A 27,162-nucleotide genomic window follows, 5' to 3' on the forward strand; every position below is an offset into this window, starting at 1 on the left:
CCCGCCCCTCCTTCCCCTAGCCCCGAAGGCGTTGATTCCCTTTTGGGGTGAATTCCCTCTAACACCCGCCATCCTCTGCTACCTCCCTTCCCCCACGGCTGCTATTTGTCAGCAGGCTATTTGACTACAGAAGGCTATCACAGCCCAGTCCTGCCGTCAGCCCACATCCACCCACGCACACTTCCAGTACGGGTTGCTGCATATCGAGAGCGGGACGTTGGCTGACTCTCCCTCTCCTCTCCCCTCCCTAACCGACGGACGATTAGGACCACTCCCGACACCTCAGATAAGATCAGTTAATTCGGCGCGCAGAGGTGATCGAACCGTGGACTTCCCAGCTGTGTATGACTTAGCTGGATAAACTCACTGAGCCATCGGGGGGAATATGGCCTCACTTTTTATGTGAGCTTGAGAGAGAAAAGAAAACTTGCTCATTGGTAGACGCAACTGCTGAAATAAAGGTCAATGGGAATCCTTTTGTGGTCGTAGAGAAGTGTATGAGAGATCAGGGGACAGCAGCCTCCAGCAATAAGGTACTGCCACTGGTAATTCACCGTGGCAAACTATACACACAAACCCTTTAAATAGTCTGTTATTGAACTTTGCATTACAACTGGATCTCCCATGGCGTTACTCGCATTGGGTCTGTTTTCTAATGCGGGCCCATTGCGCCCCAATGGCAAATCTCCCTCTTGCTCCCAGTGATGCCTTCAATGATGAGTTACCCACTTCTGAAAAACATGGAACAGGAGATTTGCTGATGGGGAATGAGCAAAGCAGATAGGAATGTCTCAAAACCCCATCAGCAGAAAGAGCTGTTGCGCTGCTGCTAGCGCTGGCTCAGGTAGGGGGTTAGGGCTGAGGTTTACTCAGGTAGAGAAGTGTCATGGCAGCTGTACTTCAGGGGGAAGTGGTTTTTGGTGGAATGTGTTTGGTCAACATTTAACGAATCAGAAAGAAAAAAATGAGGACTAAAGACACAAAAAATGTCATATAGATGGATGCAAAAGTGGAAGTTTGCATCATTTAGTTTCTGGAACACTGGATTAGTTAGATAACCAGCACAGCTAAAGACATAACACGTCTTGCTGTATTACTCATACTTCAAAGCAGAAAAACCATGCTAGATTTGAGCACATTACATCCATGACATGACCATGGAAATCTTCTCACTTTTCTAGGCCTCAATTAGCTTATAAAAGGATTTTCAAAGTGATTTTTCAGTCGCTCAGAAACCAACCTTTTGATGTGAGACCACCTCTAAATTGGACTTTGGAGCTAGGTAGCAGAGAAAGACACGTATGTTAAAGGTATTTTGAGGTATATTTTAAGAAATTGGATAAGATCAGGTAAATAGAGTAAAAGGAGTATGGGTGAAAGCACAGAAAGTAGAATTTCCGATCCGATGTACTTGTTCGTACGATAATCCTGTGTGCGCTGTCTCTATGTCGGAACTAAAATAAACGGGTTAATGCCTGCGTAACAATCGGGCTCACGGGAATGTAATATGCGGGGTGTGAACCTGGCTGATCAGAAGCTCCAGCCTAGAATGAGCACAAGTCTTTAAAGTTTACTATTTGTAGTTAATAATACTGCACATCAAATGTGCTGTTTGTGGGACGGTGCTGATGTGGAATGGTTGCTATGTTAATAGCTGCATAACAACACACATACTTCAGAATGAAATTCATTATGTGAAGCACTTTGAACATTTAAACATAATGAGGTGCTATATGAATACATGTTTTTACTATTTTGTACTAATGCAGTAATACATCTGCTCCTTCCATTGCTATTACCATAATTTAAAATTCTGAAGTTTTACCAGTTAAATTACATAAACACAAGATGGTGGTCAGTAGCTCATTATTCTACACATAAAGTATCCGAACCCTTCAGTTAAATTCCAGTCTGTAACTCGCTTCTAGTTATCCCTTATATTCTACATATAAACCGTCTGCTGTGCGAGCTCACCCCCACCAACTTGCTGTCCTCTTTAACAGCAGAGATTGCGACTGCATTGCCGTTCTCAAAGCTGACTCTACACATCAGAAAAAACAACCTTTTTTTCCAGTCCCAATTATCCTGTGCTACGTTCTGGAGAAGGGGATGACATCAGACCAAGCCTGCGATAAATGTACACACATCAGGTTAAAGCTGACACTGGGACATGTACTGCATGTGTGTATGCCGTCTGTATGAGAGGAAAGCACTCTAGGTGGCTGCTTTGCTTTCTCAGTGTTGGGTAAATAAATGTGAGCTCCTCTTTTACCAGCACAACCTGCTCTCACATGCTAGCTCCTCTGCTGTGATGGACTGTCCAAACTTGCTCAGCTTATAACACCATTTATACAGAAACTGGTGCTAAAATAGACATACAGTACCACATTTCAGTGAACTGTCAATTTTAATCCAACTCATCATTTACCGGAGCTACGTTCAGGGCTGTCTACTGCCCGATGTAAATGAGCTCTCAGCTATACAAGACCTCATCTGGAGTATTGAATACCATTTTGGTCCCCCTACCTCAAGAAGGACATTGTGGCTGTAGACACGGTACAGAGAAAGGGCAATGAGGATGATCACCGGCCCGAATACGTTGAGCTATGGCGATAGACTTCCTGCCTTGGGTTTGGACTAATCGGAGAAGCGTAGACTTAGTGGGGATCTGCTCAAGTCTTTAACGTTATTAAGGGCAGCGATAACTTCGATGTGATGGAGTCGTGTGGAACTAGGGGGCGCCTATTTACACCGATGAAGCAGGGAGTGAGTTTTATTTTTCTCAGCGGTTGATCAACCTGCGAAACAGGATTCTGGAACTAATAATGAGAACGAACTCTTTTCAGTCCTTCAAGAAATCATTAGATTTTTTAAAAAGAAAACTACGAGATCACAGCAGAATGAAGATAAACTTTCAGTAATAAGCAATGAGTTGGGACTTCCTGGGGCTTGGCGGACCACCTTTTGAGGGGTTGGGGGGGGATTTTTGACACCTTCCTGAATTGGTTATGGGTCTAAGCGTTCTTTGCATCTCCTAGGAAACGGGGGAAGTAAGAGTGGGGGTATTGGAATGGGTCCATTGAGAAGTGGGGTGAGCACATATGAGCCTGATGACCTTTTCTCATCCTGACCGCACAACAGTAGATGACAAGAGACTGTACAGTAACAGCTTTTGCCAATGTGCAGTGTACGTGCGATTGAGTTGATTCTGAAAGGTATAAGAATTGTAAAGTAACAGTACTGAGTAAACTGTCAGCTTTCACATGATCGATCCAAATCCAAATTAATGTGATAAAACAAACAAGGTAAATGAGGTTGTGTACACTTCCCAAATGGCATTGAAAAATATTGTAAACAATTTTACAACACCAAGTTATAGTCCAGCAATTTTATTTTAAATTCACAAGCTTTCGGAGGCTACCTCCTTCCTCAGGTGAACGAAGCTTTCGGAGGCTACCTCCTTTCACATCGTTCACCTGAGGAAGGAGGTAGCCTCCGAAAGCTTGTGAATTTAAAATAAAATTGCTGGACTATAACTTGGTGTTGTAAAATTGTTTACAATTGTCAACCCCAGTCCATCACCGGCATCTCCACATCATTGAAAAATATGTTCAAGAAATAAAAAGTTGGAGATGCAAATCAACTGGAAAATCTGTACCGAGATTAATAAATACCTAGACGTTATAGAATAATATAGAACTTATTATGTATGCTAGTTCATCTCTCAAGGCGTTGAATACGGTCTCCCTCTTACCTGTCTCTGCTTCATGTTGCTGTTTCTCTGCCTTGCACGTTTTGCTCCTGTCTCCTTTCTCTTCTCTTCTGTCTCTCTCCCCTTAACTCCTCTTCTTGCTTCTCTTTCCATCCTTTTCAGATTCTGTCGATTTCTTTTCTTCGTTTCCTTTGGGGGGTGGATAATATGATGTGGTGGGGAATGAGGCCACCAGTAGCTTCAGGCATTTGAGGTGGAAGTTGTGTGGAAAATGTGGGGCTCCCTTCTCATCTCGTCCCCCAGTTATTTGTGCTTTCCCCATACCCTCGCTTCCATCACATCCCCTTAACCTTGCCACTATTTTCTCCAATTACTGCCATCCTTTCACTCCCATCGCTACCCCTTCCTCTTCCCCTTTGAACTATCCGTACAACCCGTGTATCCTCCCCTCCCCTTGCTCTGCTGTGACTCACCTCACTCTTAGCCTTCCTTTAACTGTTCCCATGCCTGTTCCCATTCCTACTCACTCCCCTCCAGGGGTGGGTAGCAAGAGGCCAGAGGCTTCCTCATCCATAACCTGTTTCTCTCCTCCCCTTTCCCATCATACTTTTCCTTCCTGTTTCCCTCAGAGGATTTGTTTGCTTTCAAAATTCAACATACATTCTTTTTTAAAAGAAAATTAAATTAGAATGAGGAAAGGTGTTTGGTTTTCTATCTGTGTGTGTGTCTCTCATAGATGTTAGCAACTAGAATTGCTCTCTTACTCGTGTAACCAATAATTATCAATTAACTTTTCTAATTAAATCATAAATGAGATAATTAGTTGGCTTTAAAATTCTACTGGTGTTTTCTTTGAAAATTGAACAAACATTAATATCTGTCTGTCTGTCTCCCCTCTCTGCCCCTTCATCTCACATCCCCTCTCTCACTCTCTCTGACCCTCTTTTTCTTTCATTATCCCTCTCTCCGCTTAATACACTTTCAAAAACTTAGAGAATACAAGAGAAAAGCTTTATGCATGCACACACACTCAATTTCTTTTAAACACTTAATGTAAATTTTACCTCGATAAATTTGTCCTCTTGTTTGAAGAAAAGCTACTGGGTAGAAAGTACTAGAATCTAAAGAAACATATTTCACCAGTACAGCTGTGGGTATGGTAGCCTAGTGGTTATGGAATGGGAAATTGACTCTTAATGCAAACAGAGATGAGCAATAAATACTGCCTTATCATGTTGCCCACAACCTGAATGTTTAGTCTGCATAATCCAAAATCAGCTCAGACTGCATAATCCAAAATCAGTTCATAGAGTCACAGGTCTAGGCAAAAATATCAAGGCTAAATCCAGGATTTTGGGAGAAGCTGAGTGTTTTAAGTCAAACCATTAATGAAGGCATTAAAGGACAAATTTAATCATATTGTGAAATAGTTTTTAAAAAATCTTTTTATTTTATTTAAACTCTTATTTTGGACATTAGAAATTTCAGTTACTGAGAAAAAAATGACAAGTCAAATCATTTCTTAAAGCATTTTGAGCAATTTTGGGAATTCACTGGTCAGATTGAACTGTTACAGGATGATATACACTCTCTAAAAAGAAGCTAACGTGTCACTCAGGATTAAGTGATTCTGTGACAGGGGAGCATAACATTTTTAATGTTGAAAATGCCCATCACAGTGCCACTTACAGATGTAACCGGTACTTTAGGTACTAATAATTTTCAATTAAATGTGTGTCCCATTTACCAAATCTAATATATAACAATAAGAAAAACTCACCACGTCTTACCTCAGAACCTGAACAGGGCATCATTTTCAATCTTGTTCTGAGGCTTGGTTACAGAGATATGTGTTGAGAAATTCTGGGGGAGTTCTTTAGGGCCAGATCTGGGATGGGGCAGGACTTCCACCTGCTCCATGGATGTGCCCCTGTCTCACATCGCGAGGTCATGGGTGTTTGTATACTGTTATGGGTGCTGATGGGGTGCCCCCTCAGGTGGGGGGAGGGTTTAAGCTCCAACATCTCATGGCAGCGTAAATGAGCTCTGTGATTGATCTCTCTTGGGAAACTGACTCCCCAAAACACCTGAGAACATTGGATATCAGTGATGTACTGGTGTCCCTTTGTGTCTAGCATTGCTATGGTGAAAATGGTTGTATTTCTTTCACCTGCATGGCATTGTAATACTCTTGCTACTTGTGGCTGGGCATATTATGCACCTAACCCCACTTTGTTTGGAATTTCTGGCGGGCAATAAAGGAGGCCAGGATGCCGTAACCAGGTCCTGCCCCAAATTCTGCCCCTGTTCCTTTTGCTGTCTCAGGGTCACAGAATTTTGTGGCCATGATGTCTAAGCACACAGTCTTGGCTAACAAATGGAGACAATCTGATGCTCAGAGGGTCATTAGAATTTCCTGGTTTTCATTTTGGTACATGCCAGCCGGGAGTTGAATCATATCAATCAGTATACTTGAAGCCAGTAAAAAAAACTGGGTGCCATGGATATACCTCCCAAACATTACCCACTCAGCTCACAGTTGGAAATGAAAAGGACCTGGAGCTCAGTCATGGCACCAAGATTCTTGGTGCTTCTTCAGGTGAGAGCCCAGTAATGATACCGCTGGAAGCATCCATTCTAATCATAGGGGTCAAGTGATGCCATGCCGCACAAACGTGAGCGTGGTTTGTAACTGTTCACTTACCATAAGATTACATTCCAGCTGAAGCTCATTCCTCAAAATGTAGACTTTACTTTGTATATTGGTATTGAAGATGATTCAATTTTCAATCATCTTTCATGCCGACACTTGCTGGCCGTGCACATCATCACTGAGCAATGACACCATTACCACCTAAGAGAGCTGCGGAACCAAAGTGGTTTATGATGTGATTTGCAATTCCCAAACAAAACCATATTTATACAATGACACAAATAGATTGTGACATTACTAGCACATTTTTATCAAGAAATGAGCAGCAACTGATTACCAGGAATTCTGCCGCCACCCCCCCCCCATATTCATTTACCTACACAACAGTCTCTGTACTCCAAAAGTAATTAATTGTGTGAAGCAAGTTGAAATGTCTTAACGACATAAGGTGCTGTGTAAATACAAGCTTTATTGTGTTGATCTTAGTAGTGGATGTGCCACGGTGTTCACAGTGAGTTGGAGGCTAGGCTTTTTTATAATGGCAGCAGTGTTATACCATGTAAAGCACAATGTATTATATTATGACTGCAGTGATATTCACAAAAAAACAAATTAAAAAAAAATCTTTCTTTGTGTAATTATGTTTCTGCCTGTCTCAGACTTTAATCCTTTCTGTATTCACTAGGTATATTAAAACCATGTCATTCTTCTCCAACACCTCTCCTCTATTGTCCAGCTCCAAGGGACTGTCCTTGCCTGGTTCCCCTCCTACCTATCCAATCATTGCCAATGCATCTGTGGCAATGGCTTTGCTTCCCTCCCTTGCAACAAAAGTCACCCTCGGAGTCCGCTGAGGATTTATCCTTGGTCATCTCTTCTTCAACATAGATATTATGCTCCTTGGTGACATCATCCAAAGGCACAGGAACAGCTTCATGTATGTCGACAACACTTAGCTCTACCTCTCCACCACTTCTCTTGACCATCTCTGTGCTGTCAGCCTACTTATCTGACAATCAGTTCTGGATGAGTTATAACTTCCTCCAGCTCAATGTTGGGAAGACCATAGCTATCATTTTTGGCCATCACCACAAACTTCACTTCCTTCCTACTGATTCCATTTCCCACCCCAGCCAATGTCTCGGGCTCAACTGGATCATTCACAATCTTGACATTTTGTTCAATCCTGAACTGAGTTTTAATCTGCATATCTTTTCAACAGAAAAAACTGCCTACTTCCAGCTTTCCAGGATTTGGCCCTGCCTCAGCCCCATTGCCGTTGAAACCCTTATACATGTCTTTACCATCTCCAGACTCAAGTGTTCCAATACTCTCCTTGCTGGCTTCCTATCCCCACCCTTCATAAACTCCAACTTGTTCCCAACTTTGTTGCACATACTGTGTCCTGAATTAGATGCCACTCACCCATCTATGCCATCTTCACTGAAAGTACTTTGGCTTCTTATCACCTAATGCATTCAATTTATAATCCTCAGCTTTCTCTCTTTAAATCCCTTCAAGGCCTCTTTTTACTTTTCCATATCTTTGTAATTTCCTGCAGCCCTATATTTCCCCCCCCCCCAAAAACTCTCTATTCCTCTAACTCCAGTCTTTTGTGCTTCCTGTCCCATCTCCACACCACGGATGGCAGAGCCTTGAGCCGCCCTTGTGGTACTTTTTGGAACTCCCTCCCTAAAACTCTCTGCATCTCCATCTTTCTCTTTTCTTTCAAAAACCTCTGAAATCCATTTCTTCAACCAACCTTTCTGTCGTCCATCCTACCCTCTCCCTTCCTGACTTGGCATCCGTCTGTGGAGCACCTTGAGATTTTTTTTACTTTAAAGGTGCTATTTAAATGCATCTTTTTATAATTGTTTCTCACTTTGTGCCTTCCACTTTCTCTCACTGTTTCTCTGTATGTCTCTCACACTTTTTATTGTTGTATCTGTCATTTGTTTGTCTCCAACTCTTTTTCCCAGTTTTTCTCTTTCTCTCTCATTCTCTGTATTTGTTTGGTCAGGTGTAGGAGTGAGGGAGCAAAGTGCATCATGGCAATGAGGAGGGGCGGGGGCAGTGAAGGAGGAAATATGGTCACTACAGACGCAAAACTTTTTATTGGATGGATAGCTAGGTAGATAGGCATAGATAAACAGAACTAGTTAGATACAGACAAGCAGGTAGTTAGACTTAAAATACAATACAGAATAAGAATGGAGTGCATTTAGATTTTCAATTTTAGGGTCAGTTACTGCTCCATATACCATTATATTGCATGCAATACAAGTATGTTGCATTTAAGGTTGTAACATTTTAAATAAATATGATAAAACATCTAATCTGCTCCATGAAATATGAATGATTTAGGTGGAAATAGTGCTCTGTATATAACTGTTTGTAAGATTATTCCATGTATGAGGTGCACGCTTACAATAATTATATAATGTTTAAGTTATAGCAGAGAATAAGAATGTAGTCCATTTAAATTTGACAATTACTGCTCTAAGCATAATTATTAGACTGCAAGGACAATCATTTTAATTAGTAGAGGTGAGTATTTCAAATAAATATTAAATCATACTTAATACACAACACAAATATGTTTAACTGAGTTTATGCACTTTAGCTGTAATTACTACTCTTTGCAATACAATTATTGAGTGTACCAGGGCGTGCAATAAGGAGCTACACCAGAGGAGATGCCTAGGGCACTCCGCAGCTGTTTGTGCATAGCTCAGCTGCAAGCCCCTGGTTGATGTCACTCCCATTACAGGTCCAGCATTAGCTGAGACTGCAGCTCCCAGCCAGGCTCTCCTTTCACTCTTGCCAGACATCTTGGCCCCAATATTGCGAGACAGGTGGTCCTGAGCCTGCCTCTAGAACAGGTGCAGCCATGGTAATGAAAGGGGAGGGGGTGTTCCTGGCAGTCCCTCCTCAGCTTTGCATCTGAAAAGTGCCGATTTCCAAAGTCACCTGCAGAGGCTGGTGGAGAGTCTGAGCAGGCCAGGCAGCAAGGCAAAGGAGGCCGGAAAGGTGACTAGTGCTTTCAGTTAGAGGCTCCCAACAGATCTTCAAGTCAGTCCCACAGCTGCAGGCCTTTCAGGCCCGCAACTGCACTTCTGTTCCCGCCAACGTTTCCTGGCAGAAGACTATGCCAGGGGGCAGCGCTGCACCGGGGATGAAATTGGACCTTGCTAATGACCCATTCAGGCGGTCTGATGCCCAGACAGATGGGGCACACCCAAAGTGCACTCCGCCAGTCCAGCGCCCAGACAAAGGGGTGGAAGGAACATCCGGGCTCTTATCTTCAGGTTGTTCATGAACAGGATCAAGTGAGGCAGCAGCAATGTTTAGGACCGTGTCTTCGCTACCAGAGATCTCCAGCTGTGGCAGGGAGACTCTGTAATTTCGACCAGCTACTTAACAGTTCCACCCATCAAAACATACAACTTCTGAACTGGGCTTCCGGGGATGTTTCAGAATAATAAGTCCTGAGTCCTGCCGCCTGAATGGTTCTATTAATCCTCCCCTCGCTTTCTTCACTAATCATTCTTACATCATTTAAACAATTTCAACAGATTGCCTTCCTCTACAATCAGTGCTCCAACTTGCAAAATTTTCACTAAACATTTCCTGTTTCAGATTATTTACTCTTTTTCTCTCATCTCAATCTCCTTTTTCAAACTCTGATGTTTGCTGCTTGACCCAGTTTTGTACTGATTTAAAACTTCATTCAGCTGTCCCTTTCTCAGGCTAGTATTGACCCTCCTGGGTCTGGACAGCAGCAGCGTGGGCTCTTAATTTCTCTCTTCTCCCCAATTCTTTTGCTACATCTGGGATAACTAACCGAGGGTTCTTTTCGTAATTCCATCCCACATCTGTATGCTGTCGAAGAGCTGCTTTTAAATCCTCATTCTCCTCCTACTCAGTTTCTGTCACCTTTTCATAATGTGACTTGTAATATGTACAAGCAGTAGAAGCTAAATACATTGTCCGAGTCTTAATTTTTTTTCGTTTTTACATCGATCGACATTTGATTCTCTAAAGCAGCTGCTTATATATCCCCATGTGTCACATCGTGATTTGTTATCTGGGGCTAAGTCTCTAACCTGGGGATTGCTTACAAAGTTAATTACAAATTCATCTAATTCAAAGCCCTTTATCAGTGGCCATCATTTTGGTCAAGGTAGGTGTCTACGTTAAGCTTGCGAACCTTACAGGCAGGTGAGGTAGGTTGTGAGCCTTTCACTCAAAACTACACTTTTCTACAACTTCTTTTAACTATATTTTTTAATGAATCATTTTCTTAAGGAATCTCTAAGTTACTACATCAATACAGCGAGACCAGCTCATCAGCCTTAGACTAAGATGGGCGAAAGAGGCTACTACCTGGGGTAACCTTTCAATCAAAGCCACATAAAGTGGATACATTTCACAGAAGGTCCCGGTGGAGTCGCCAATTGTTAGATTATTGATCCAAAGGTCCACTTATATTTCTAATTTTGGCTGGAGACCTTCAGTGAAACATTCCACATACGTTAGTTCTTCTAAGCAAAATTATGGAACAGGACAACTCTGAAATAGAGTGAGTCAGTGCTGCTGGATAGAGAGGTCGAGAGCGTGCATGTGGTGACGCATGGCATTGTGCGCTCTTCATGTCTCTCTCCAGCTCATCGCCATGTGCCGCCACATGCATGCTCTTGACCTCTCTCCAGCTCCATGCTCAACGCCATGTGCCGCCACATGCGTGCTCTCGACCTCTCTCCAGCTCCATGCTCAACGCCATGCACCACCACATGCATGCTCTCGACCTCTCTCCAGCTCCATGCTCATCGCCATGCACCACCACATGCATGCTCTCGACCTCTCTCCAGCTCCATGCTCAACGCCATGCACCACCACATGCATGCTCTCGACCTCTTGCTTCAGCAGCACCGATTCACTATTTCAGAATTGTCTTGTTCCACAATTTTGCTTTTGATTTAGTCCTCCTGAGGTCAGGCTTTATTTTTAAAGTGTAAATTCCACAGTAATATGATTCATAAACATAACATTTAGTATATGAGATTAAAACACAGGGAAAGGGTTAAAGGTAGCTACTCGGACTGGCAAAAGGTGGGAAGTGGTGTTCCACAGGGATCGGTGCTGGGACCACTGTTGTTCACAATTTACATTAACGATTTGGATTCAGGAATTGGAAGTACAATTTCAAAATTTGCAGACTACACCAAATTGGTGGGTGCAGTTAATACAAAGGAAGGCTGTGTCAAAACTCAGGAAGACATTAATAAACTTGCAGAATGGCTGTGTAATTGGCAAATGAATTTCAATATGGATCAGTGTGAGATGGTGCATTTTGGTAGGAAGAATAAGGAGGAGACATATTGCTTGGATAATAAGAGTCTAAACAGAATAGGGGAGCAAAGGGATCAAGGGGTACAGATACACAAATTACTAAAAGTAGCGATATAGGTTAATAAGGCCTAAAGAAAGGCAAACCAAGCACCAGGGTTCCTTTCTAAAGGGATAGAATTGAAATGCAGAGAAGTTATGTTAAACTTGTATACAATCTTGGTTAGACAACACTTGGAGTATTTGCACAGTTCTGGTCTCCATTTTATAAAAAGGATATAGAGGCTTTGGAGAGGGTGCAAAAAAGATTCACAAGGATGATACCAGAACTGAAAGGATATACTTATTAGGAAAGGCTGAACAGGCTGGGGCTCTTTTCTCTAGAAAAGAGAAGGTTGAAGGGTGACCTGACAGAGGTCTTTAAGATAATAGGGTTTGATAGGATGGACGTAGAGAAAATGTTTCCACTTGTGGGAGAGTCCAAAACTAAAGATCGTAAATGTAAAATAGTCACTAATAAATCCATTAGGGAATTCAGGAGAAACTCCTTTACCCAAAGAGTGGTAAGAATGTGGAACGTGCTACCACAAGGAGTAGTTGAGGCAAATAGCATTGATGCATTTAAGGGGAAGCTAGATAAGCAGATGAGGGAGAAAGGAATAAAAGGGTATCCTGATAGGGTTAGATAAAGTACGGAGAGAGGAGGCTCGTGTGGAACATAAACCAGTTGGACTGAATGGCCTGTTTCTGTGCTGTCGTTTCGATGTAACTCGATGTAGGGTAAAGTTCTTCATCTAACAAGCTGTGTCTGCAAACTGAACAGATTGGTAGTTACCACAGCACCAGAAGATGTTCCACTTTTACTGTAGCTGTCAGCTTTCATGTCCTGGGGGCACACCCTCAATGAGGCTGCTCACTGCCACTCAATTTAAGGCAAGAAACTACTGCCTACATGAACTTCAACACAACGGCCAATTAAATCTTTATACCAGAGGAAAGTTACAGAACAAACAATCTCACCTGGTAAAATTAATGGGCTGACAAAAACCTTCCATCTCACTGAAGGACTGTCGTCCTCTTATCAATTAATGCATTCCTTTTGCAGCTGTGGCCAAGTAGATTTGTTTTTGCAGCTAGCAATTCTGCAGTATATCCTCTCCCCATGATTTAATGCTGGGCTTCAGGAACTAATTGAAACTATAAACTCCTAAACCATGAGGTTTACATGAAATTGTTCTTCCTGTGAAGGGAATGCCAGTCTGTCACTGCACCTTGACATGATAGCACTGGGCTATCATAAAGATATCCATGTGAAACTGCAAAAATTGATAGTCTGGGAGCAGCCACACTGTTTCTCAGCACTTGGGATCTAGACATTTCCAAAATCCTTGTGTGTTTATTAGAGGATTGTTAACCCCCCCCAAAAAAAATTAAACTGCAGGTGATATAAGGGTCAGCCTCAGTGGTTTACATGATATTTTAATTCAGAATCTAATCTCCTCTATCCGAATCAGGCCTGTATATTATACAAACTAGAGTTGTCCTGTTATTAAAATGTCACTTTAAAAACGCACTCACTTACAATGGGATGGGAACGTCTGTTGGGAAAAGACCATAGATGCCGGCCAAAAGCATGCGACTGAACTCTCGCTGCTGGGTGGGGAGGTTGGATTGGGTGGTTCTAGATCTCGCCCGGTGCATGCCATGTGCAGTGAGATCATACACGCGTCAGTCTGAAGAAGGAAAGGTGAGTAAAGATTGAGCTGAGGAGTAGGAGTTCTAAAACAAATTAGCAGGAAAATCCCAGGCTCCTAAGAAAAAAATCAGGCCTGCTGGCAGTGCTGACGCAGCAGCAGCAAGTCCTAGTAGGCAAGAGTGGGAAACAAGTAGAGGTGTGGGCGTGCTGAGCAGCAGAGTGGGAGTGACTCAATGCTCAGGGTGGAGGAGTAAGGGTGAACTATCCTGTGGGCGACAAGCTATTTGAATTTTTTGTTTGTTTGGTTCCTTTTATGTTTTTGGTCGGTTGTTTTTGTGCGGGATGCTGGTTGTTGGTTGTTTTCGATGCGTATCAAATTTGAACCAATCGGCATAGATAAGCTAACTTAAATAAGTTTTTTAATTGATTACTTTTCAGTTGATATGAAATTTGTATAACATATGAACAGGAGTAGGCCATTTAGCCCCTCGAGCCTGTTCCACCATTCAATGAGATCATGGCTGATCTGTGACCTAACTCCATATACCCGTCTTAGCCCCATATCCCTTAATACCTTTGGTTAACAAAAATCTATCAATCTTAGATTTTAAATTAACAATTGAGCTAGCATCAACTGCCGTTTGCGGAAGAGAGTTCCAAGCTTCTGCTACCCTTTGCGTGTAGAAGTGTTTTCTAATTTTACTCTTGAAAATCCTGGCTCTAATTTTTAGGTTACGTCCCCTAGTCTTAGGCTCCCTAACTAGCGGAAATAGTTTCTCTCTATCTACCCTATTAGTTCCCCTTAATATCTTGAAAACTTCGGTCAAATCACCCCTTCATCTTCTAAATTCCAGGGAATACAACCCTAGTTTGAGTAATCTCTCCTAGTAAATTAACCCTTGGAGCCCAGGTATCATTCTAGTTAATCTATGCTGCACTTCCTCCAAGGCCAATATATCCTTCCTAAGGTGCAGTACTGAACACAGTACTTCAGGTGTGGTCTAACCAGGGCTTTGTATAGCTGCAGCATAACCTTTATCCTGTTGTGTTCTAGTCCTCTAGTTATAAAGGCCAGCATTCCATTAGAAACCTTTGGACCATGAACAATCTAACAAATGGACAATTTATTCCCACAACCTATAGATTCCCACGAGGAAGGAAAGATAGGGCAACCTAAGCCAGAGTTCCCTGGATGACGAAAGAGATAGAGAGTAAGATGAAGCAGAAAAAGTGGGCATATGACAGATGTCAGGTTGATAACACAAGTGAGAACCAGGCTGAATATAGAAAGTACAGAGGAGAAATGAAAAAGGAAATAAGAGGGGCAAAGAGAGATTATGAGAATTGACTGGTGGCTAACATAAAAGGGAATCCAAAAGTCTTCTATAGGCATATAAATAGTAAATGGGTAGTAAGAGGAGGGGTGGGGCCAATTAGGGACCAAAAAAGAAATCTACGCATGGAGGCAGAGGGCATGGCTGAGGTACTAAAAGAGTACTTTGCACCTGTCTTTACCAAGGGAGAAGATGCTGCCAAAGTCATAGTAAAAGAGGAGGTAGTTGGGATACTGGATGGGCTAAAAATTGATAGAGGAGGTACCAGAAAGGCTGGTTGAACTTAAAGTAGATAAGTCACCTGGTCCGGATGGGATGCATCCTAGGTTGCTGAGGGAGGTAATCTTCCAATCCTCCTTAGATACGAGGGTGGTGCCAGAGGACTGGAGAATTGCAAATATTACACCCTTGTTCAAAAAAGGGGTTAAGGATAAACCCGACAATTACAGGCCAGTCAGTTTAACCTCGGTGGTGAGGAAGCTTTTAGAAACAATAATCAGGGACAAAATTAATACTCACTTGGACATGTGAGGATTGATAAAGGGAAAGCCAGCACGGCTTTGTTAAAGGCAAATCATGTTCAACTAACTTGATTGAGATTTTGATGAGGTGACAGAGAGGGTTGATGAGGGCAATGCGGTTGATGTGTATATGGATTTTCAAAAGGCTTTTGACAAAGTGCCACATAATAGGCTTGTCAGCAAAATTGAAGACTATGGAATAAAAGGGGCAGTGGCAGCATGAATACAAAATTGGCTAAGTGACAGGAAACAGAGAGTAGTGATGAACGGTTGTTTTTCAGACTGGAGGGAGGTATACAGTGGTGTTCCCCAGGGGTCGGTGCTGGGACCACTGCTTTTTTTAAATATATATTAATGACTTGGACTTGGGTGTACAAAGCACAATTTCAAAATTTGCAGATGACACAAAGCTTGGAAATGTAAACAGTGAGGAGGATAGTAGTAGACTTCAAGAGGACATAGACAGGCTGGTGGAATGGGCGGACACATGGCCAATTAAATTTAATGCAGAGAAGTGTGAAGTGATACATTTTGGCACGAAGAATGAGGAGAGTCAATAGAAACTAAATGGTACAATTCTAAAGGGGCTGCAGGAACAGAGAGACCTGGGGGTATATGTGCACAAATCTTTGCAGATTCAGTCGTGGCTTTCAAAAAGGAATTGGATGTATACTTGAAGGGAAAAAAATTACAGGGCTATGGGGAAAGAGCTGGGGAATGGGACTAACTTGATTGGTCTTAAAAAGAGCCGGCACAGACTCGATGGGCTGAATGGCCTCCTTCTTTGCTGTAACCATTCTATGATTCTAGATGTGTGTAGATGCAAGACTTTTATATATAGACAATAGAGCTGAAGGATTATGAAGGGGCTAAGGATCTTGACTGTTAAAATTGCATTTTGAACTCAATATCCACTCTTCCACCACCAGTGGCTGTGGTTGCAGTACGTATGATCTACAGGATGCATTGCAGTAACTTGCCGATGTTACCTTGACAGCATCCCCACCCCTCTCTCCTCTCCACGGGATCTACCACTTGGAAGACACAAGAGCAGCAAGATCACCTCCATACTATTCTCCCAAGTCACACACCATTCTGACTTTGACACATATCGCCTTTCTGTCATTGTCGCTGGCTCAAACTCCTTACGCTATCATGGTAATGCCATTACCACAAGAACTGCAGTGGTTCAAGGAGAATGCCCATTCCCACCTTCTCAGGACAACTAGGGATGGACAACAGATGTGACCTTGTCAGCGTTACCCACATCCTGAGAACAAGTAAAAAATTATCACACTTCAGTTAATCATAGTATCATAGCATGTTACAGCATAGAAGACGGCTGTTCGGCCCATCATGCCTGTGCCAGCTCTTTGAAAGAGCTATCCAATTAGTCCCACTCTCCTGCTCTTTCCCCAAAGCCCTGTAAATTTTTTCCATTCAAAAATTTATCTAATTCCTCTTTAAATTTATTATTCAATCAGCTTCCACCATTCTCTGAGGCTGTGCATTCCAGATCATAACAACTCTCTGCGTAAAAAAATTGTTTCCTCATGTCACCTCTGGTTCTTTTGCCAATCACCTTAAATCTGTGTCCTGTGGTTACCGACCCTTCTGCCACTGGAAACAGTTTCTCCTTATTTACTCTATCAAAACCGTTCATGATTTTGAACACTTCTGTCAAATCTCCTCTTAACCTTCTCTGCTTTAAGGAGAACAACCCCAGCTTCTCCAGTCTCTCCATGTAACTGAAGTCCCTCATCCCTGGTACCATTCTAGTAAATCTCTTCTGCACCCTTTCTAAGGCTTTGACATTCTTCCTAAAGTGTGGTGCCCAGAATTGAACACAATACTCCAGCTGAGGCCTAACCAGTGATTTATAAAGGTTTAGCATAACTTCCTCGCTTTTGTACTCTATGCCTCTATTAATAAAGTCCAGCATCCCATATGCTTTTTTTTAAACAGCCATCTCAACTTGTCCTGCCACCTTCAAAGATTTGTGTAAAGACACCCCCAGGTCTCTCTGTTCCTGTACCCCTTTTAAAATTGTACCATTTAGTTTATATTGCCTCTCCTCATTCTCCCTACCAAAACGTATCACTTCACACTTCTCTGCGTTAAATTTCCTCTGCCATGTGTCTGCCCATTTCACCAGTCTGTCTATGTCCTCCTGAAGTCTGTTACTGCCCTCCACATTATTTACTACAATTCCGAGTATCGTATCATCTTCAAACTTTGAAATTGAACCCTCTATACCCAAGTCCAGGTCATTAATATATATGAAAAAGAGCAGCGTTCCTAATACTGACCCCTGGGGAATACCACTGTACACTTCCCTCCAGTCGAGAAAACAACCCTTCACTACTACTCTCTGCTTTCTGTCCCTTAGCATATTTTGTATCCACACTGCCACTGTCCCTTTAAACCCATGGGCTTCAATTTTGCTTACAATGTATTTTATACAAAAAGGGGAAAGGGTGCAATGCTAAATATTTGTGATCTGCAAACCTCCCATCCCCTGACTCTGGCCTCTTGTGCATTTCCCCCCTTGCTTTGCCTGACCATTGGCGGCCATTCCTTCAGCTGCCTAGGTACCACACTCCAGAATTCCATCCATGAACCCCTTTTCTCATTCATTCATGGGATGTGGCAGTCACTGGCAAGGCCAGCATTTATTGCTCATGCCTAATTGCCCTTGAGAAGGTGGTGGTGAGCTGCCTTCTTGAACCATTGCAGTCCATGTGGTGAAGGTTCTCCCACAATGCTGTTAGGTAGGGAGTTCCAGGATTTTGACCCAGCGACAATGAAGGAACGGCAATATATTTCCAAGTCGGGATGGTGTGTGACTTGGAGAGGAACATGCAGGTGGTGTTGTTCCCATGTATCTGCTGCCCTTGTCCTTCTAGGTGGTAGGGATCGCGGGTTTGGGAGGTGCTGTCGAAGAAGCCTTGGGGAGTTGTTGCAGTGCATCCTGTGGATGGTACACACTGCAGCCACGGTGGTGAAGGGAGTGAATGTTTAGGGTGGTGGAAGGGGTGCCAATCAAGCGGGCTGCTTTGTCCTGGATAATGTTGAGCTTCTTCAGTGTTGTTGGAGCTGCACCCATCCAGGCAAGTGGAGAGTATTCCATCACACTCCTGACTTGTGCCTTGTAGATGGTGGAAAGGCTTTGGGGAGTCAGGAGGTGAGTCACTCGCCACAGAATACCCAGCCTCTGACCTGCTCTTGTAACCACAGTATTTATGTGGCTGGTCCAGTTAAGTTTCTGGTCAATGGTGATCCCCAGGATGTTGATGGTGGGGGATTCGCAATAGTAATGCTGTAGAATGTCAAGGAGAGGTGGTTAGACTCTCTCTTGTTGGAGATGGTCATTCCTTGGCACTTGTGTGGCGTGAATGTTACTTGCCACTTATGAGCGCAAGCCTGGATGTTGTCCAGGTCTTGCTTCATTATCTGAGGGGTTGCGAATGGAACTGAACACTGTGCAATCGTCAGCGAACATCCCCATTTCTGACCTTATGATGGAGGGAAGTTCATTGATGAAGCAGCTGAATATGGTTGGGCCTAGGACACTGCCCTGAGGAACTCCTGCAGCAATGTCCTGGGACTGAGATGATTGGCCTCCAACAACCACTACCATCTTCCTTTGTGCTAGGTATGACTCCAGCCACTGGAGAGTTTTCTCCCTAATTCCCATTGACTTCAATTTTACTAGGACTCCTTGGTGCCACACTCTGTCAAATGCTGCCTTGGTGTCAAGGGCAGTTACTCTCATCTCACCTCTGGAACTCAGCTCTTTTGTCCATGTTTGGACCAAGGCTGTAATGAGGTCTGGAGCCGAGTGGTCCTGGCAGAACCCAAACTGAACATCGGTGAGCAGGTTACTGGTGTGTAAGTGCCGCTTGATAGCACTGTCGATGACACCTTCCATCACTTTGCTGATGATTGAGAGTAGACTGATGGGGCGGTAATTGGCTGGATTGGATTTGTCCTGCTTTTTGTGGACAGGACATACCTGGGCAATTTTCCACATTGTCGGGTAGATGCCAGTGTTAAAGCTGTACTGGAACAGCTTGGCTAGAGGCGCAGCTAGTTCTGGAGTACAAGTCTGCCTTTCTGCCTCTCCTCCTTCAAGACAATCCTCAAAACCCACCTCTTTGACCAAACATTGGGTCACCTTGCCATCTCTCTGTCTGTCTCTCTCTGTGTGTGTCTCTCTGTCTGTCTCTCTCTCTCTCTGGCTCTCTCTCTCTGCCTCTGTTTCTCTCTCTGTCTTTGTGTGTGTCTCTCTCTGTCTGTCTGTGACTCTCTCTCTGTGTCTCCCTCTCTCCCTCTGTCTCCCCCCTCTTTGTCTCCCCCCTCTCTCCGTCTCCCCCCTCTTCGTCTCCCCCCTCTCTTCGTCTCCCCCCTCTCTCCGTCTCTCCCCTCTCTCTGTCTTCCCCCCTCTCTCTGTCTCCCCCCTCTCTCTGTCTCCCCCCGCTCTCTGTCTCCCCCCGCTCTCCGTCTCCCCCCGCTCTCCGTCTCCCCCCCTCTCCGTCTCCCCCCCTCTCTCCGTCTCCCCCCCTCTCTCCGTCTCCCCCCCTCTCTCTGTCTCCCCCCCTCTCTCTGTCTCCCCCCCTCTCTGTCTCTGTCTCCCCCTCTCTGCCTCCCTCTCTCTCTCTGTGCCCTTCTCTCTGTCTCTGTCTCCTTCTATCTGTCTCTGTCTCCCCCCCTCTCTCTATCTCCTCCCTCTCTCCGTCTCTCCCCCTCTCTCTCCGTCTCCCCCCTCTCTCTCCGTCTCCCCCCTCTTTCTCTGTCTCCCCCTCTCTCCGTCTCCCAGCTCTTTGTCTCCCCCCTCTCACCGTCTCCCCCTCTCTCCATCTCCCCCCCTCTCTCCGTCTCCCCCCCTCTCTCCGTCTCCCCCCCTCTCTCCGTCTCCCCCCCTCTCTCCGTCTCCCCCCCTCTCTCCGTCTCCCCCCTCTCTCCGTCTCCCCCCCTCTCTCCGTCTCCCCCCTCTCTCTGTCTCCCCCCCTCTCTGTCTCTGTCTCCCCCTCTCTGCCTCCCTCTCTGTCTCTGTGCCCTTCTCTCTGTCTCTGTCTCCCCCCTCTCTCTATCTTCTCCCTCTCTCCGTCTCTCCCCCTCTCTCTCCGTCTCCCCCCTCTTTCTCTGTCTCCGCTCTCTCTCCACCTCTCTTTCTGTCTCCCCCCTCTCTTTCTGTCTCCCCCCTATCTTTCTGTCTCCCCCTCTCTCTCTGTCTCCCCCCTCTCTCTCTGTCTCCCCCCTCTCTCTCTCTGTCTCCCCCCTCTCTCTCTGTCTCCCCCTCTCCCTCTCTGTGTCTCCTCCTCTCTCTCCCCCTCTCTCTCTCCCTCTCTTTCTGTCTCTGTCTCCCCCTCTCATTGTCTGTCTCCCTTTGTCTCTCTGTGTCTCTCACTCTCTTTTTCTCTGTCTTCCGCTCTCTCTCTCTGTCTCCTCCTCTCTCTCTCTCCCTCTCTTTCTGTCTCTGTCTCCCCCCCTCACTGTCTCTGTCTCCCTTTGTCTCTCTGTGTCTCTCACTCTCTTTTTCTCTGTCTTCCGCTCTCTCTCTCTGTCTCCTCCTCTCTCTCTCTCCCTCTCTCTCTGTCTCCCTTTGTCTCTCTGTGTCTCTCTTTCTGTCTCTGTCTCCCCCCCTCACTGTCTCTGTCTCCCTTTGTCTCTCTGTGTCTCTCACTCTCTTTTTCTCTGTCTTCCGCTCTCTCTCTCTGTCTCCTCCTCTCTCTCTCTCCCTCTCTTTCTGTCTCTGTCTCCCCCCCTCACTGTCTCTGTCTCCCTTTGTCTCTCTGTGTCTCTCACTCTCTTTTTCTCTGTCTTCCGCTCTCCCTCTCTGTCTCCTCCTCTCTCTCTCTCCCTCTCTTTCTGTCTCTGTCTCCCCCCCTCACTGTCTCTGTCTTCCTCTGTCTCTCTGTGTCTCTTGCTCTCTTTTTCTCTGTCTTCCGCTCTCTCTATCTCTGTCTCCCCCTCTCTGTCTCTGTCTCCCCCTCTCTCTCTGTCTCCCCCCTCTCTTCATCTCCCCCTCTCTCTGTCTCTCCCCCTCTCTCTCTCCGTCTCCCCCCACCTCTCTCCCCCTCTCTCTCTGTCTCCCCTCTCTCTCTGTCTCCCCTCTCTCTTTGTCTCCCCCCTCTCTCTGTCTCCCCCCTCTCTCTGTCTCCCCCCACTCTCTGTCTCCCCCCTCTCTCTCTGTCTCCCCCCTCTCTCTCTGTCTCCCCCCCTCTCTCTGTCTCCCCCCCCCTCTCTCTGTCTCCCCCCTCTCTCTCTGTCTCCCCGCTCTCTCTCTGTCTCCCCGCTCTCTCTCTGTCTCCCCCCTCTCTCTCTGTCTCCCCCCTCTCTCTCTGTCCCCCCTCTCTCTGTCCCCCCTCTCTCTGTCCCCCCTCTCTCTGTCTCCCCCTCTCTCTGTCTCCCCCTCTCTCTGTCTCCCCCTCTCTCTGTCTCCCCCTCTCTCTGTCCCCCCCCTCTCTGTCCCCCCTCTCTCTATCTCCCCCTCTCTCTATCTCCCCCTCTCTCTTTGTCTCCCCCCTTTTTCTTTGTCTCCCCCCACTCTCTCTGTCTCTCCCTCTCCCTCTCTCTCTCTGTGTCTCCTCCTCTCTCTCTCCCTCTCTCTGTCTCTGTCTCCCCCTCTCTCTATGTTTCCCCCCTCTCTCTGTCCCCCCTCTCTCTCTGTCTCCCCCTCTCTCTCTGTCTCCCCCCTCTCCCTCTCTCTCGCTCTGTCTCCTCCTCTCTCTCTCCCCCTCTCTCTCTCCCTCTCTTTCTGTCTCTGTCTCCCCCCCTCACTGTCTCTGTCTCCCTCTGTCTCTCTGTGTCTCTCGCTCTTTTTCTCTCTGTCTTCCACTCTCTCTGTCTCCGTCTCCCCCTCTCTGTCTCCGTCTCCGTCTCCCCCCTCTCTCTCTCTCCGTCTCCCCCCTCTCTCTCTCTCCGTCTCCCCCTTCTCTCTCTCCGTCGCCCCCTTCTCTCTCTCCGTCTCCCCCCCTCTCTCTCCGTCTCCCCCCTCTCTCTCTCTCTCTGTCTCCCTTTGTCTCTCTGTGTCTCTCTTTCTGTCTCTGTCTCCCCCCCTCACTGTCTCTGTCTCCCTTTGTCTCTCTGTGTCTCTCACTCTCTTTTTCTCTGTCTTCCGCTCTCTCTCTCTGTCTCCTCCTCTCTTTCTCTCCCTCTCTTTCTGTCTCTGTCTCCCCCCCTCACTGTCTCTGTCTCCCTCTGTCTCTCTGTGTCTCTTGCTCTCTTTTTCTCTGTCTTCCGCTCTCTCTATCTCTGTCTCCCCCTCTCTGTCTCTGTCTCCCCCTCTCTCTGTCTCCCCCCTCTCTTCATCTCCCCCTCTCTCTGTCTCTCCCCCTCTCTCTCTCCGTCTCCCCCCACCTTTCTCCCCCTCTCTCTGTGTCTCCCCCCTCTCTCTGTGTCTCCCCCCTCTCTCTCTGTCTCCCCCCTCTCTCTCTGACTCCCCCCTCTCTCTCTGACTCCCCCCCCTCTCTCTGTCTCCCCCCCTCTCTCTGTCTCCCCCCTCCCTCTCTCTGTCTCCCCCCCCTCTCTCTGTCTCCCCCCTCTCTCTCTGTCTCCCCCCTCCCTCTCTGTCTCCCCCTCTCTCTCTGTCCCCCGCTCTCTCTCTGTCCCCCCTCTCTCTGTCCCCCCTCTCTCTGTCCCCCCTCTCTCTGTCCCCCCTCTCTCTGTCCCCCCTCTCTCTGTCCCCCCTCTCTCTGTCCCCCCTCTCTCCATCTCCCCCTCTCTCTATCTCCCCCTCTCTCTTTGTCTCCCCCCTTTTTCTTTGTCTCCCCCCACTCTCTCTGTCTCTCCCTCTCCCTCTCTCTCTCTCTGTCTCCTCCTCTCTCTCTCCCTCTCTCTGTCTCTGTCTCCCCCTCTCTCTATGTTTCCCCCCTCTCTCTGTCCCCCCTCTCTCTCTGTCTCCCCCTCTCTCTCTGTCTCAGCCTCTCCCTCTGTCTCCCCCCTCTCCCTCTCTCTCGCTCTGTCTCCTCCTCTCTCTCTCCCCCTCTCTCTCTCCCTCTCTTTCTGTCTCTGTCTCCCCCCCTCACTGTCTCTGTCTCCCTCTGTCTCTCTGTGTCTCTTGCTCTCTTTTTCTCTGTCTTCCGCTCTCTCTATCTCTGTCTCCCCCTCTCTGTCTCCCCCTCTCTCTGTCTCCCCCCTCTCTTCATCTCCCCCTTTCTCTGTCTCTCCCCCTCTCTCTCTCCGTCTCCCCCCACCTCTCTCCCCCTCTCTCTCTGTCTCCCCTCTCTCTGTCCCCCCTCTCTCTGTCCCCCCTCTCTCTGTCCCCCCTCTCTCTGTCTCCCCCTCTCTCTGTCTCCCCCTCTCTCTGTCTCCCCCCCCCTCTCTCTGTCTCCCCCTCTCTCTGTCCCCCCCCTCTCTGTCCCCCCTCTCTCTATCTCCCCCTCTCTCTTTGTCTCCCCCCTTTTTCTTTGTCTCCCCCCACTCTCTCTGTCTCTCCCTCTCCCTCTCTCTCTCTGTGTCTCCTCCTCTCTCTCTCCCTCTCTCTGTCTCTGTCTCCCCCTCTCTCTCTGTCCCCCCCCTCTCTGTCCCCCCTCTCTCTATCTCCCCCTCTCTCTTTGTCTCCCCCCTTTTTCTTTGTCTCCCCCCACTCTCTCTGTCTCTCCCTCTCCCTCTCTCTCTCTGTGTCTCCCCCTCTCTCTCTCCCTCTCTTTCTGTCTCTGTCTCCCCCCCTCACTGTCTCTGTCTCCCTCTGTCTCTCTGTGTCTCTCGCTCTTTTTCTCTCTGTCTTCCGCTCTCTCTGTCTCCGTCTCCCCCTCTCTGTCTCCGTCTCCGTCTCCCCCCTCTCTCTCTCTCCGTCTCCCCCTTCTCTCTCTCCGTCTCCCCCTTCTCTCTCTCTGTCTCCCCCCCTCTCTCTCCGTCTCCCCCCTCTCTCTCTCTCTCTGTCTCCCTTTGTCTCTCTGTGTCTCTCTTTCTGTCTCTGTCTCCCCCCCTCACTGTCTCTGTCTCCCTTTGTCTCTCTGTGTCTCTCACTCTCTTTTTCTCTGTCTTCCGCTCTCTCTCTCTGTCTCCTCCTCTCTTTCTCTCCCTCTCTTTCTGTCTCTGTCTCCCCCCCCTCACTGTCTCTGTCTCCCTCTGTCTCTCTGTGTCTCTTGCTCTCTTTTTCTCTGTCTTCCGCTCTCTCTATCTCTGTCTCCCCTTCTCTGTCTCTGTCTCCCCCTCTCTCTGTCTCCCCCTCTCTTCATCTCCCCCTCTCTCTGTCTCTCCCCCTCTCTCTCTCCGTCTCCCCCCACCTCTCTCCCCCTCTCTCTGTGTCTCCCCTCTCTCTCTGTCTCCCCCCTCTCTCTCTGTCTCCCCCCTCTCTCTCTGACTCCCCCCCCTCTCTCTGTCTCCCCCCCCTCTCTCTGTCTCCCCCCCTCTCTCTGTCTCCCCCCTCCCTCTCTCTGTCTCCCCCCCCTCTCTCTGTCTCCCCCCTCTCTCTCTGTCTCCCCCCTCCCTCTCTGTCTCCCCCTCTCTCTCTGTCCCCCCCTCTCTCTCTGTCCCCCCTCTCTCTGTCCCCCCTCTCTCTGTCCCCCCTCTCTCTGTCCCCCCTCTCTCTGTCCCCCCTCTCTCTGTCCCCCCTCTCTCTGTCCCCCCTCTCTCTGTCCCCCCTCTCTCCATCTCCCCCTCTCTCTATCTCCCCCTCTCTCTTTGTCTCCCCCCTTTTTCTTTGTCTCTCCCTCTCCCTCTCTCTCTCTGTGTCTCCTCCTCTCTCTCTCCCTCTCTCTGTCTCTGTCTCCCCCTCTCTCTATGTTTCCCCCCTCTCTCTGTCTCCCCCTCTCTCTCTGTCTCAGCCTCTCTCTCTGTCTCCCCCCTCTCCCTCTCTCTCGCTCTGTCTCCTCCTCTCTCTCTCCCCCTCTCTCTCTCCCTCTCTTTCTGTCTCTGTCTCCCCCCCTCACTGTCTCTGTCTCCCTCTGTCTCTCTGTGTCTCTTGCTCTCTTTTTCTCTGTCTTCCGCTCTCTCTATCTCTGTCTCCCCCTCTCTGTCTCCCCCTCTCTCTGTCTCCCCCCTCTCTTCATCTCCCCCTCTCTCTGTCTCTCCACCTCTCTCCCCCTCTCTCTGTGTCTCCCCTCTCTCTCTGTCTCCCCCCTCTCTCTCTGTCTCCCCCCTCTCTCTCTGACTCCCCCCTCTCTCTCTGACTCCCCCCCTCTCTCTGTCTCCCCCCCCTCTCTCTGTCTCCCCCCCTCTCTCTGTCTCCCCCCCCTCTCTCTGTCTCCCCCCCCTCTCTCTGTCTCCCCCCTCTCTCTCTGTCTGTCTCCCCCCTCTCTCTCTGTGTCTCTCACTCTCTTTTTCTCTGTCTTCCGCTCTCTCTCTCTGTCTCCTCCTCTCTCTCTCTCCCTCTCTTTCTGTCTCTGTCTCCCCCCCTCACTGTCTCTGTCTCCCTTTGTCTCTCTGTGTCTCTCACTCTCTTTTTCTCTGTCTTCCGCTCTCTCTCTCTGTCTCCTCCTCTCTCTCTCTCCCTCTCTCTCTGTCTCCCTTTGTCTCTCTGTGTCTCTCTTTCTGTCTCTGTCTCCCCCCGTCTCTGTCTCCCTCTGTCTCTCTGTGTCTCTCGCTCTTTTTCTCTCTGTCTCCCCCTCTCTGTCTCTGTCTCCCCCTCTCTCTGTCTCCCCCCTCTCTTCATCTCCCCCTCTCTCTGTCTCTCCCCCTCTCTCTCTCCGTCTCCCCCCACCTCTCTCCCCCTCTCTCTCTGTCCCCCCTCTCTCTGTCCCCCCTCTCTCTGTCCCCCCTCTCTCTCCGTCTCCCCTTCTCTCTCTCCGTCTCCCCCTTCTCGCTCTCCGTCTCCCCATTCTCTCTCCGTCTCCCCCTTCTCGCTCTCCGTCTCCCCCTTCTCTCTCTCCGTCTCCCCCTTCTCTCTCTCCGTCTCCCCCTTCTCTCTCTCCGTCTCCCCCTTCTCTCTCTCCGTCTCCCCCTTCTCTCTCTCCGTCTCCCCCTTCTCTCTCTCCGTCTCCCCCTTCTCTCTCTCCGTCTCCCCCTTCTCTCTCTCCGTCTCCCCCTTCTCTCTCCATCTCCCCTCATCTCTCTCCGTCTCCCCCTCTCTCTCTCCGTCTCCCCCCCTCTCTCCGTCTCCCCCCCTCTCTCTCCGTCTCTGTCTCCCCCTCTCTCTCTCCGTCTCCCCCTCTCTTTCTCTGTCTCTGTCTCTGCCTCCCTCTCTCTCTCTGTCTCTGTCTTCCTCTCCCTCACTGTCTCCCCCGTCTCTCTCTCTGTCTCTGTCTCTGTCTCTCTCTCTCTCTCTCTCTCTGTCTCCCTCTCTCTCTGACTCTCTCTGTCTGTGTCTCTCTGTCTGTCTGTCTATGTCTGTGTCTCTCTGTGTGTCTGTCTCTGTCTGTCTGTTCTCTCTCTCTCTCTTTCTGGCTGTCTCTCTCTCTCTGGCTGTCTCTGTCTGTCTGTCTGTCCCTCTCTCTGTCTCTCTCTCTGTCACTCTGTCTGTCTGTCTCTCTGTCTGCCTCTCTGTCTGTCTCTCTGTCTGTCTGTCTCTCGCTCTCTCTCTCGCTCTTTCTCTGTCTGCCTCTCTCCATTTTCTTCCTGCCTCTGCAAAGTGCCCTGGGATGTTTTTCTACATTAAAGGTGCTATATAAATGCAAGTTGTTACTGTTATTCCATATAATATATGCAGGGTCTGCTTTCTACCTATATAATTTAAAGTCTTGTTTCTAGAATGTGCCCACAGGGCATGGGAAAGTGACACACTCATAAAATGTCCTTCACTTAAGGTGGCACATGTGCAAATTGTCCAAATATTATATTCATGAAAAAGCAGCAAATCACTGTGAACTGAACAATGCTGATTGCTTCATGTAGGAAATGTCCCAATGAGCAACCAGAAAGAAGCAAATAATTACTAGTAACATTGAAAACCCAGCAAGCAGCAAAAAGGCTCAGAATAACTCAAATATTTTGGGACTGAAAATCTTCAGCCT

The 27,162-nt window shown here is 47.4% G+C and overlaps 1 protein-coding gene across 1 annotated transcript in view; it reads left to right on the forward strand.

Moving 5' to 3' along the window:
- syndig1l (synapse differentiation inducing 1-like) overlaps positions 1 to 27,162 on the forward strand; it is a 126,024-nt gene that overhangs the window by 1,019 nt on the left and 97,843 nt on the right. The window lies entirely within an intron of this gene.

Source organism: Heptranchias perlo, chromosome 10, assembly GCF_035084215.1.
Source record: "Heptranchias perlo isolate sHepPer1 chromosome 10, sHepPer1.hap1, whole genome shotgun sequence".
Classification (NCBI taxonomy): Eukaryota; Metazoa; Chordata; class Chondrichthyes; order Hexanchiformes; family Hexanchidae; genus Heptranchias; species Heptranchias perlo.